The sequence below is a fragment of the Lycorma delicatula genome, chromosome 1 (genome assembly GCF_047948215.1).
Source record: "Lycorma delicatula isolate Av1 chromosome 1, ASM4794821v1, whole genome shotgun sequence".
Taxonomy (NCBI): domain Eukaryota; kingdom Metazoa; phylum Arthropoda; class Insecta; order Hemiptera; family Fulgoridae; genus Lycorma; species Lycorma delicatula.
The window spans coordinates 103,107,380-103,120,709 of NC_134455.1; the positions used below are offsets into that span (position 1 = coordinate 103,107,380).

The following is a 13,330-nucleotide window of genomic DNA, read 5'->3' on the forward strand; positions in this document are numbered from 1 at the left end:
CGTTTGAATGCTATCTATCACAGGCTGAAGAATTCTTTGTTGACTGAGGTCAAGTACAATTAATTTTGATAATTTTATTATTGGTGTTAGTATAAAGAGTGTATCATGAAGTTCTCCTGGGACTTTAATAACCTATTCTACTCGTGAAAATAATGGAAAAAGTTCTATTAACATAAAACCAATAAATTAAAACCTAAAACCAATAAATTGGGGGTAAAAACTCTTTTTTTTATGTTTGACGTACAACATTGTTAAATGTGTAAAATACAATTAAAATTTTTAAACAAAACTTTTAGAGAATTTAATTCTGAACAAAATGGTGTAAGATAAACTGAATAAAAAACAAAGAAAAGTTATAAAAAATTCAAATTTTATTTAGAAACAATACATTCCTACATTTGTCAGAAAAATACTTATTTAATATAAGCAAAAAACCAATTCTTTTTTGGTAATGTGAAAAATTTTTGAAAACAAAATTTACTGTTAAAAAATTAAAAAAAAAAAAACTGGAAATTACATAACTGAAAAATAAAAATTATTTAAATAACTTTTTTATTAATGAGAGAATTACGATAAATTATTTCAAAGTTAGCAATAAAATTAACACAGCTGATCAACAATGTACAATACTGTATTAGTATTTAAATCATTCTGTAAGGTACATTAAGTATATCAGGTATTGTGAACTGTGGTGTCGTTAGCAAAGGTTTTCGGTGAATTTTAGTTTGAACGATCAGTTTGCCATTGAAGTATTGTTGTACTTCTTTACAACAGAGGAATATGCTGATATGGAATTTATTTTGGATGTGTGTAGTGGTAATGCTACAGCTGCTGCAGTAGAATATGAAATATGTTTTCCGAATTGCACAATTCAGATCCCAAAACAATTAGTGAGATTTTTTGCAATCTTCAGGAAACAGGTTCGTTACCTAGTATTTGTTCCAGATATGAACAATCTGTCCAACATGACTTTATTATTGATGCAGTTCAGCGCAGTCCAGGCGTCAGTACACGATGTCTTTCTAAACGAATAAGTTTCAGATTCGATGTTTGGAGGACGCTTAAACAAAACAAGTTTTATTCTTATCATAAACAGTCAGTTCAACACCTACACTCAGAAGACACTCTGATTCGCTTGGAGTTCTGCAACTGGTGGAATGCAAAACGACAATTCTACAAGTATGTTTTATTTATCAACAAGGCAAATTTCACTTGAGATGGCTTCAACAACTTATACGATGACCATACATGGGCAGAAGTAAATCCTCATGATATAGTGGAAGGCAATTTTCAACACTAATTTAATGTTAATGTACAGTGCAGCCTTCTTTACAATCAGCTGTTTAGACCATTCATATTACCTGACCCCTTAAATGCTGAGGTCTACTTGCAATTTCTTCAAGAAAAATTTCTGCAGCTGCTTGAAGATGTTTTTCTAGCACTGAGATGCAAAGTATACTTCCAGCATGATGACACACCTTCCCACTTCTCTTGTGCAGTTTCACTCGTTTAAATCCCCTGAGAATGAATTCCCTGAGAAATGGATTGGTCATGGAGTTTCACATTTCTGGCCATCAACAAAGCCTAATCTAACACCTTTAGATTTTTGCGTTTGGGGATGAATGAAAAATATTGCATATAAAAACAAAATACATATTCATAAGGAATTAATTATCCACATTATGGATGTGGCTGAGCAACTTAACGACGACCTTGAAGAACTAAAAAGAACAACAAAAGCAATACGGAAGTGAACCAAGAAATGAGTTGAAAGTGGGGGTGGGGGCATTTTTGAACATTTATTATAAACTGGTATGTATAATGCACTTCAGTGTAGTATTTCTAAATAAAATTCAAATTTTTATAACTTTTCTTTCTTTTATTCAATTTATCTTAAACCATTTTGTTCAGAATTAAACTCTTTAAAAGTTTTGTTTAAAATTTCTATGTCTTTATTACCAACTTAACAAAGTTATTGTACGTTAAACATAAAAACAAGGTTTTTACCCCAATTTATTAGTTTTCACCCAAGATCTCTCAAAAACTACTGCAGTTATGGTTCTGTAATCTTTCTTTCATTTTTCCTGTTTAGCCTCCGGTAACTACCGTTTAGATAATTCTTCAGAGGATGAATGAGGATGATATGTATGAGTGTAAATGAAGTGTAGCCTTGTACATTCTCAGTTTGACCATTCCTGAGACATGTGGTTAATTGAAACCCAACCACCAAAGAACACCGGCGGTATCCACGATCTAGTATTCAAATCCGTGTAAAAATAACTGGCTTTACTAGGACTTGACCGCTGTAACTCTCGACTTCCAAATCATCTGATTTGGGAATTCGCGTTAACCACTAGACCAACCCGGTGGGTTATGATTCTGTAACCTAATTTATTCATCCTTTTCTGGTTGTAACTCACAAAGGAAGCATTTTAGGACATTTGTTTATATGAACTTATTCCATTATTTTCATGAGTACAATAGGTTATGAAAGTTCCTGGAGAACATCATGATACACTATGTATAAAATGTTAATCATAATGTATGTTTCTAAATTTGGAGTGATATAGATTTTATTTGCCAGTATAGTTAAGGTGTTGCAATATTACAGATAGACAGAAAATCAAACAGAGAGCCTACTGTTCTTTATTGACTTTATCAGTTGTTCTTCCTTAAAATTCACATTAATTGTTAAATATTTTAAGTTATCCATAAACATAAAATAAAATTATAGTCTAAGCACATAAACAGCAAATTTTAATAAGTAATTTATTTAAAATAATTCATTTTAATAAATACTAATAAATCTTTTGATTATCTTTTCCCATAATAAAATCAACTGGTTTTTAATGGGCCACCCAACCATTCTTATTCCTAGGAGCATTCTTTATTCTAATGAATAAATATGAAATATAAGTTACTTTATTTAATTTATTACAGAGATTGCTGGTACAGAAACGGGTACAATTAAAATATTGGAAAAATTAGTGACAGCTGAGTAAAAAAACCTGTATTATACAATATAGCTTTTAATCAGGCAGAATTAATACAGTTAATGTCTGAAATACTTTGCTCTTGGTACCAGCTACTAAGGAGGATCTTCTGGATCTCAAATGTATGATGGAAGGGCTTATACAGGAAAATAATGAATTGATGAGACTTACAAACCTGAAAAAGATGAATAAAGTATAAATTAGTTGATGTTGAACACAAAAGTAAGGGTAACCGTGTTATTCTTATGGTATTAGTTATATGAAATAGAAAATATAAAGGTGACTGAAATGTTTCTGTACACAGTATTTGAATATTAGAAATGAATATGGATAGATCACAGGTTCTTGGTGTTGGTGCATCAGGATACAAGAAACCAATTATAATATAATGCACATATCTAATGATGATGGCATTTTATATATTTTTAGTAATACTAACAATGTAAAGGGAACCAACTTCGTTCAATATCAAGATTTTTCTCAAGAAACAAGTGAACTGTCTTGAATAAAATAAAGAAAGATGTTTAAAAGTCCAGTTGGGAGAAGAAAACATGAGGGAGACTGGTAGCTGGATTTAAACTAAAATTTAACAATTATATTAAGTCTATAAAAATGACATGTTTATCTCTTGCTAACATAAATTCCATGTCATACTGCTGGTTTATCCCAGTTTAAGTGAATGGGTATGCTGGACATCAGTGGGAGCTGGATCTCACTATTTTAGCGGATATTTTAGAAGTGATTGAAAAAAATTCTCAGTTATATTAATAGGGAATTTAAACAGTAGAATATCAGTCTGGCTACGCTGGAAGAAATTTATTTGGGTAGGGGGGAATGGTATTGCATATTGTAAAATGTTTAAAGAATGCTTATATAAAAAGAAAAAGAGTTAAAATAAATCATTGAGCTATGCATATTTTAATCTTTTAATATTGAATGAGTGAAAAGAGGGAAGATATAGAATGAATACACATTGGGTAAAGGGAAAGAGTTTGTTAGCTATTGATTTAGGTTTTGTTTCTAATAATACAAGGCATAATATTCAGGATTTTAAAAATAGGAACAAATCTTTTTTTCAGATCATAAGCCCATAGTAATTTAATGATGGCTCATTTTGATAGAGAACTATTTTTAATAATGAACTCTATACTTTTCCACCTTAGTTAATATGAGATATATATATATATATATATAAAGATTATAAAATATTGTGAAATGGGAAAAGAGTAGGCAGCTGTTCCAAAAACCTATCTGATATATTCCAGTATGCTAAACATTCAAAGACACTTTAGAAGCAAGCTAAATATTTTAACTTTAATGATATATTTAAAAGTTTGGGCATAATGTTTAGGATCAGACTATGTAACTTTCTCCAAAATAACAACTTAACAAAAGTGGACTGAGGCTCCTTGAGGTGCACCTGGATACATCCAAAACAAACAGGAGAAATCTGTCTGGTGAACTGAATCTAAACAAACTTCACAGCTTCATTTATCACCAAATCACACCTTGCTAGATCACATTTAGAGTTGTAACTTGAGATGTAGTCCCACCACAGGTGACCCCTTGACAGTCAACTGTGAAAGATCTTTTAAGAAATACTCCACTGGCTGAACCATGCAACACTAGAGTTCAGAGAAGGCAGCATACGAATACAGTGGGCTGTCACTTACAAGATAACATGCAGTCGGAAGAATTGAAATGCCCCAAAACTACACACACAAACAAGAAAAATCCAAAATCAAACCAAAGTAAATCACCTACATTTCCACACAATGTAAACTCGCTTATGTAGACCAGTAGCCTAAAAATAATAAGATTGGCCTAATAGACAAACAAAATTCTCAGTATGGGTCTGCAGGAAATAAGAAACACAAACCAAGATGCCATGGAATCTCAAAGACTCTACAAAGGTGTACCTGGGAAGAGAGTGAAGAAAAATGTTCCAGTTTGGAACAGGCTATTTAGTCAGCTCAAAATAATAAACTCCATACAAGAATTCAAGTTACACTTCCCAAGAATCTCAACAATCGCTCTAAAAGCATCTAATAAAATCTACACTATAATAAACGCCCATGCACTCCGTAATAAAAATACTATCACTAGTAATAAAAATAACTCTCCAGAAGACCATAAAGAAACAGAAACATTTTGGGATCTACCGAGCTGACTATAAATAACATATCCAAAAACCATGTTAACAATTAATTGGAGACTTCAACGCTCAAATAGGCAAAGAAAGAAGATACGATGAAATCATCAGAAAATGGCCCACCCAAAAGAAAACAAACAAAAATGGACAGATTTCTGCAGAAACCACAATCTAATCTCAAAATCCACATATTTCATGAGGAAACATCAAAACTCAAAACCTGGAAACACCCAGACCACACTAAAGGAGAATGGCAACTATAACATGTCTTCATGGACAAACACCACCACAAAAAGATCTACAATGTAAAAGTCCTCCGCAACAAAACCAACGCAACAAAACCAAGCCACTATAAAAGAAAAACAGACCCTACCCAAATAATCAAGAATGAAAATTACCAAAAAGAAACTGAAAAAAAAACAATCATGGATAAACTTCAAGATCTAGTCAACAACCTTAAACAAATCGCAGAAGAATTAGCCCCAATAAAATCCTATAAAACCATCACTGGTGAAACAGTGAATATGAAGAAACAGTAGAAAAAATACATCAAGCATGGTTACTTCACTAATCCAAAAAATCAGAAACATCGTTTAAAATCTAGTAAAACAAAGAAACGAAACCACCTGAATCCTAAAGAGAATAAAAATGCAACCATAAAGACACACTGAAATCAACACAAGAAGAATTGAATAAAAAACAGTCAAGAGACTAGAACAAAACCTTCAAATATCAGCTCTAAAAATATGAACCCCCAACCCTAGTAATAAAGTATGAAAACAGTAAACTGGCCAAAACAACATGGAAATCCTAGTTAAATATTTAATCAAACTCCTAAATTGGGAAGAAACGACAGAATTCCTAAACTTCCAACACCACCAGAAAACATCTACCCTCCCACAATAAAAGAAGTCTAATACTGAAAAAGAAACAGACATGGTGATAACAATTGTAGATTTCAAGAAAGCTTATTACTGCATCCACAGAGAATCCCTTCTAAAAATTCTATAATACTTCAAACTACATATCAAATTAGTAAACATGATAAAACTGACCCTCACAATCACTAAGTCAAAGGTAAAATTCAGAGGTGAGCTCTTGGAACCATTTGAGATCAAAACAGGACTGTGCCAAGATGATGGGTTCTCACCACTATTATTCAACTGCGCTCTAGAAGTGGTAATGAGGAAATTGGTCAAAAAATGTTCCCAAATGTAAAAATAGGCCGAAAAATTAAAACAAACAGTCTTGGTTTCGCCGGCGACATGGCACTGCTAACAAATGACAACGACAAATCTAAATCACAAATATTAGAACTTCAAAACACTGCAAATAAAACTGGCCTCAAAATTTCATTCAAAAAGACAGAAATTATCCCCCAAAAACCAATGCGATTAAAAAAAAGTAAACATAAATGGTAATAAAATCAAAATAGAAACCCAATTTAAATACTTTGGAGAAACTGAACAAACAATTTAAACGAAAAAACCTCGATCCAAATAAAAAGTAACAAACTAGCTAAGGCTCAAATTTTAACCTGGTACACTTACAATAAAAAACATCTATCAATAAATGCAAATATAAGACACTACAACACAGTTATAAAAATTGGAAGAAACTGCATCAATAAAAAGTACCAGAAAGACGGGCAGTGGCGGATTGGATTGTGCCCAACAAAGTTGTGTATAAAGAGTTAGAGCCCATCACTGAAACCATATGTAAGAGGAGATTACAATTCTTTGGACATATCACGAGGATGCAAGATTCAAGATTTCTGAAACAGGTAGTACAGTACAATCTTGACTCGAAAAACACCAAGACAGGATGCAGATGGATCAGAGAAATAAGAGAGGATCTGAAGGAAATTGGCCTTGCACCAGTAGACACCATAGATAAGATAGAATTAAACAAGAAAATCAAGAACAAAAACAGTCGCTTCACACTCACAAAAAAATACTACTAACACGAACATTTTCAACTCTGGAAAGGGCACAAAGATCAAAACATATGAAAAAGTATGGGAGGATCGCACGGCTGAAACAGTTCCATTGAAGGGACTTGGATAATGGACTGACTAAAGTGATCCTATGCGGACATAAAATATAATAATAATTTAAAATTTATTTAGTATTAAAGTAAGGGATTGCAAATTTTAGTGAGCAATTATCTAGTGAAAAAGACTTTGTAACTCTACTGGCTGACCCCAAGAAAAAATTGGGGAATTGTAATGTACTGGCTGGGGTGTAGTCTTTGCAATTATCTAGTAGTGATTTAAGTTAGTGTTGCTGCTCATGTATTCCCTACATAGCAGACAAGAACGACTATGATTAGTGGTGACATCAGCTAAAGCAGTACAACCTCTGGCTTAGACACAAACTCTTAGAAATTTACAAGGAAGTTCCCAGTGAATTCTTAGATTCAGTTGTTGTTTAATTTAATTATGAAAACAGGGATTGTACAAATTTCCTATAAGAAATCTATTATACTTCTTTTGTATAAAAAGGGGTCCAGATGATGTGGGTAAGTATAAGGAGATTCATTTTTAAATGTTCTGTTGAAATTAAGATTCATGTTTATGAAATAAGGTTCATTTTGAAATAAAAACTGAAAAATATGAACAAACTTTATTACTTATGGATAAGAACTAAATTTATTTACTATTTTTCTACACAGCTGCCTTCAACTTCAATGAGTTTTTCTTGTTTCACAAGCTTCTTAATTCTTTCTTCAAGAAATTACATTGACAGTAACTCAAACCAAGCAGTAACACCATTTTTCAATTCGTCGACATTGTCAAACTTTTATGATGCAAGCAATCATTTAAAGTGATGAAAAAGAAATAATCGCTGGGAGCTTCAGGGTCTGATTTGCTACCTGAGGTTTGGAATGATCATGCAAAAACAAAATCCTGCAGTATAGCATCCCGCATAATTTATTTTTTATAGTACTACATCATATGTTTTTTATAAGATTTTTAAACATTTTTCAATATGTATCGGCATTCACAGTTGTTCCACGATCACTAAATTTGACAAGCAAGACATCTTTTTGTCCCAAAAAACAGTAACCATAAACTTCTTCATAAAATCTCTTGTTTAAACTTCTTCAGCCAAAGAGATAATGAATACCGTCATCGCAATGACTGCTGCTTTATCTCAATGTTTGAATAAGAAATCCAGGTCTGCAATTCATCACCTTCATTTTCATAATGCTACAAACATTCATGCTGTACAGCACGATTTTTCCCTGCATGTTCTGGTTAACATATTTGGTACCTATCTGGCAAAAAATTTTTAAAGCCCAAATTTTCATCAAAACTTAAAAATCAATGATCGTGAAACATCAAAGACAATTGTAACATGGTGAAGTGCAGGTTCTCAAATTTTTTTGCTAACTTTTTCTATCAAATCATCCATTATCACACTGGCTGGCAGCTATTTTTCACTGTGAACATTTGTTTGCCCTTCTTGAAATGAATAGCAGTAGTGTTTTACTTTAGTATCACTCATAATATTTGGCCCATAAATGCTACAAATTTTCCCTGAGAATTTCGGCCACAGAATTGATATTTCTATAAAAAATCAAACTACCTTGTACTTCACACTGCTGAGGATCATGAACTGTAGCAGTCATTATAAATGGGTGAACACAAAAAAAAATGACTAAACTATTGTTAACAGCTGACTATTGATTGACGTAACTCAGCTACACAATCACCACCTGTTTATACTGTGTATAAACAGTTGGTGATTCAAAAACAGACCTTATTTTAAAAACATGCCTCATATTTAAAAGGATGTCTTTGAATACAAAGTTGGTTTTCAACAAAATTGAATACAAAGTTGGTTTTCAACAAAATTGAATACAAAGTTGGTATGGCAACAATTGAGTAGTTTCTAAAATTGCATAAATGGAGGTAACAGTACTTCTGATGCAGAGAATAGAAACGAGTTTCGGCACAAACCGTATTCTATAAGTTTCTATCAATTTATAGCCATATTTCAATGTTTCTATGGAATATACAGCTTGGAGTGACCCAACTCCTTTCCAATATCTTCTGGACTGAGGCTAGACTATTTTCTCTATCGGTTGTTAATTGCCTTGTATCTAAATGATCTATATGATGGAATGGATGAAACTTTGGAACAGGAACTTAAATGCTCTATGCTGATAAATTTAAGTTAGTAGATGATATTAATGTTTAGATGTGCAAGAATGTGGAAGGCAACTGAAAGACGATGTGGTGAAAGAGGTAGTTAATAGTTATAAATATTTAGGGTACTTCTTAACGCCTTGATATTAATGGCCAAGTTTAAGGAAAAAGCAGTAGTGGTGGTTAACCATGCCATAAACAGCATGAGTAAAAATCCTTTTTAAAGAACGATGTGTCTAATTTGTTAAAAAGAGCCATAGTGTAGCTCTATTGTTTTATATGGAGTACAAGTTCAGGGGTATAACAGAAGGGAAAAGATAGAAAAGTTTGTAAAGATTTTTTTTTTTAAAAAGTGGTTGGGTTCTGAAGTGCACAAATTAAGTCTTGAATTTAGAGACTAAATCTAACCTTGCCTCTCATCTGGCAGTAAGAATGTACCTTGATTTATGTTTAATAGCATTAGCACTTCCAGATAACATTGCTAAAAATTTTGAGAAAACTGAAAGTAATTTCTTCAGTTAACAGTAATGTTAACTGGTGCTAGAACTGGAATGATATAACTAGGAATTCTGGATAAAATGTTGAGTTTGAATTAGAATATAACAATAACAGTAAATCTCTCACTAGTGTTGTGGTTGTTGGGGTGCACAACACTATAGAGAGATTTGGATCTTCAGAGATAATCATTCAGGCCTAACATTATTCCATCTACTCAAAATTAAACCTGGACTTAAGAATAGAAAGGTTTATTATAAATAATAATAACAGATTTTATGAATATTATTTTTTGAAACAAAGAAGGGCTATTTGGCATTGAATATTATCCCAACATGGGAAATGGTGAAGAGAATATACTACTCCATTTGTATCAACAGAGAGGAGGAGGACATTGTGCATGTTTGGGAGAACTGTGGGATAGCAGGGAGAATTTGGTATTATTGGTTTGGAAAGTATTATGGAGAACAAGAAAATCATTTTTTTTTTAATGAGGAAGATTGAGTAAATGGATAATTTTAGGGATGGATTAAAACGTTAAGTACAAGTAATGAGTAATATATATATATATATATATATATATATATATATTTTTATTGATAACAAATTTTATACATTTTTTTGATTAAAAAAAATCCAATGTGGTCACCACATAACTTCCTTGTACGTCTATTAAATACATATACACATTTTTGCTGTACTTCATTAAAATTTATTTCATTTTATTAACATCAAATATTTATACAATTATTAATTCAACAATCTTACCTAAAATATTAGGTTAGAGTAAAAGTCCCTTGATTACTCTTTAAATAAATTGTTTACCAAATAATCCAATAATAAAAACTGATTATTCTACACTGTAAGGTCAAAATTAATATTTGTAACCAGTATACAGGAGTTTACTAAACGGAATAGTTTAATTATTATTAACTTTTATTTATATGACGCACCATAAATCTGAAATACACACCACAAATCTTGTGTATATTATGCACAAGTAAAAAAAGTTTTCAACAATCACTTTAAATTTAATACAATTCAAAAATGTATTTTATTTTTCTGTCAAATAATTAAATAAAATGATTTTTTAAAAATAAATATACAATTTTTATAAAAATTTGTTAAGATAATCAAAATATAATACGATTCTAAACTGTAATTTTCAATTAATATTAAATAATCCGATACTTCACTAAATCTATTATTTTTATTTTACTTCTAATTTTATTTCACTAATAATTTTTTTCATTTTTTTTATTATCAATGAATTATTATTTATTGTAAAACTTTTTTTATAATCACAGGTTAATAATTATTAAATCAATATATTTAAATTAAAAAAAAAAAAAGTTAAAAAACAAAAGGAGATGAAGTCTGATTTGAACCAATGTGCGATCCAAATATTTCATAAAGTTTTTATTTTATTTCGATTGCAATCAAAAAGGGGGGGGGGGGGGTGCACAACTAGGTGTTACAACAGTGCTAAATCCAAAATTTCAACATCCTACAGCTAATAGTTTTTGAGTTGTGTGAGATACATACGCACATACATTAATACATATGTATGTATATACGTCACGCTGAAACTGGTCAAAATGGATTCAGTGATGGTCAAAATGGATATTTCCGTTGAAATATGAAAACTGAAATGTTTCGCTATCACAATACTTCCTTTACTTTGTACAAGGCAGTAAGAAACCACTTTCTTGTAAAATTTTGGTTTTCAGATCCCAATGAAAATATGCATTTTGACCATATCTGAATCCATTTTGACTAGTTCTTGCCTGACGTCTGTATGCATGTATGTATGTATGTACATACGTATGAATCTCGCATAATTCAAAAATGATTAAGGTAGGATGTTAACATTTTGCATTTAGGACTGTTGTAACATCTAGTTGTGCACCTCCCTTTTTGATTGCAATCGACTGAACCAAAAGTGTCCAAAAAAGCCCAAAATCCAAAAAAATTGGATTTTGACCTTTTTCTTAACTGCAGTAAGCTTTTCAATGATGTATCGTAAGTGGTACTTATTTTCATTGGTTCCAGAGTTATTGTGAAACAAAATTTTAATTAATGAAATATTTGGATCTTAGAAGGGGGGAAGGCACATCGGCTCAAATCAGACTTCATCTCCTTTTTTTAAAGTTTTTTTTTCAATTTAAATATAATGATTTATTAATAATTATTAACCTCTGTAAAAAAAGTTTTTTACGATAAAAAATAATTCAATAATAATAAAAAAAAATTAAAAAACTTCAGGTATTAATGAAATAAAATTTTATGTACTTTTCATTTTGAAAAAAATATGTATATGTAATTTAATAGCTGACAAGGAAGTCATGTGGTGCCCACATCAGATCTTTTATTAATACTGAAACATAAATATGCCATTAAAAAAAGAAATAAATTATTTCATTAATAATTATTAGAAGTGATATCCTTTTTATTTCTTGCCAACCTGGAGGTTACGCTCATAATGAGGTTTTTCCTTTTTTAATTCATTTTTCTTTTTATCTGATTATGTATTAATTTAATGTCAAAAGAGAGCACATCTGTAATTATCATCTTAATTCCAAAACTTCTAATTTTAGTTACTGTTAAGGATTATCCAGTGAGGGAATTTCATTTTTAAATACTACTGCTATAGCACCATCAACATAATGGTGTCAAGGTTGTTAATTTGTTTGGAAGACAGTAGTGCCATTTCTTTACATTTGTGTGTACTTACACTTCATAGTGTGTAAATCAAATCAAACAAATTCAGGGACCTGCTACATGTGAAATTCAGCCGTGAATCATTTCTTGATTGCAAGGAACACTAACTGGTTGAAATTCACAGTCAAATTTTTGATATGGAGCATATGTAATGAGTGATTCAATGCTAGAGAAGTGGTGGTGACGTTTTAATGAAAGCTGCAAAAATGTGTGTGAAGATAATGGAGTAGGTGACTGTTTTGATGTAAAATGATAAATTAGGTATGTGCAGTAGTAGAAGAGAAGATTAGAAAGCAGAAGCAATTCACTGTAACATAACTTTCTATGCATTTTTTAGAAAATTTCATATTCATGTCTTCATGAATTGTGTCTGAAAAATTTAACTATTGGAAACTGTTTACATGCTGGATGCTGAAGGTGATACAGAATAGCACAAAATGAAATGGGATAGTGGAATGGTATCGTCACAGAAGTTAACACCTGTTTAGCAAAATACAAAGTGAGATCATCTAATAAAACATAATTATAAAATATTTAAAAAGCTTTTTATACAAGTATGTGAAGAGAAAACATGATAAAACTTTCAATCAGATGGCATGCACACTTTATGAGCAGGTAGTTAAACATTTGATCTACATTGTGGAGAGAAAAGGCTTTAATGAATTGAATGTAAAATTATTTAATTTTTGCACCAAACAAGGAAGCACAAAAAAAAATTTAATCACTGATTCTGATATCTAAAATATTAGAAAACAATATGTTAACATAAATTCTAATTCACATTAATATAAATTAAAGATTTATCTACAATGAAAG

At 31.0% G+C, this 13,330-nt stretch overlaps 1 protein-coding gene across 1 annotated transcript in view; it reads right to left on the reverse strand.

Moving 5' to 3' along the window:
* Gprk2 (G protein-coupled receptor kinase 2) overlaps positions 1-13,330 on the reverse strand; it is a 142,414-nt gene that overhangs the window by 31,515 nt on the left and 97,569 nt on the right. The window lies entirely within an intron of this gene.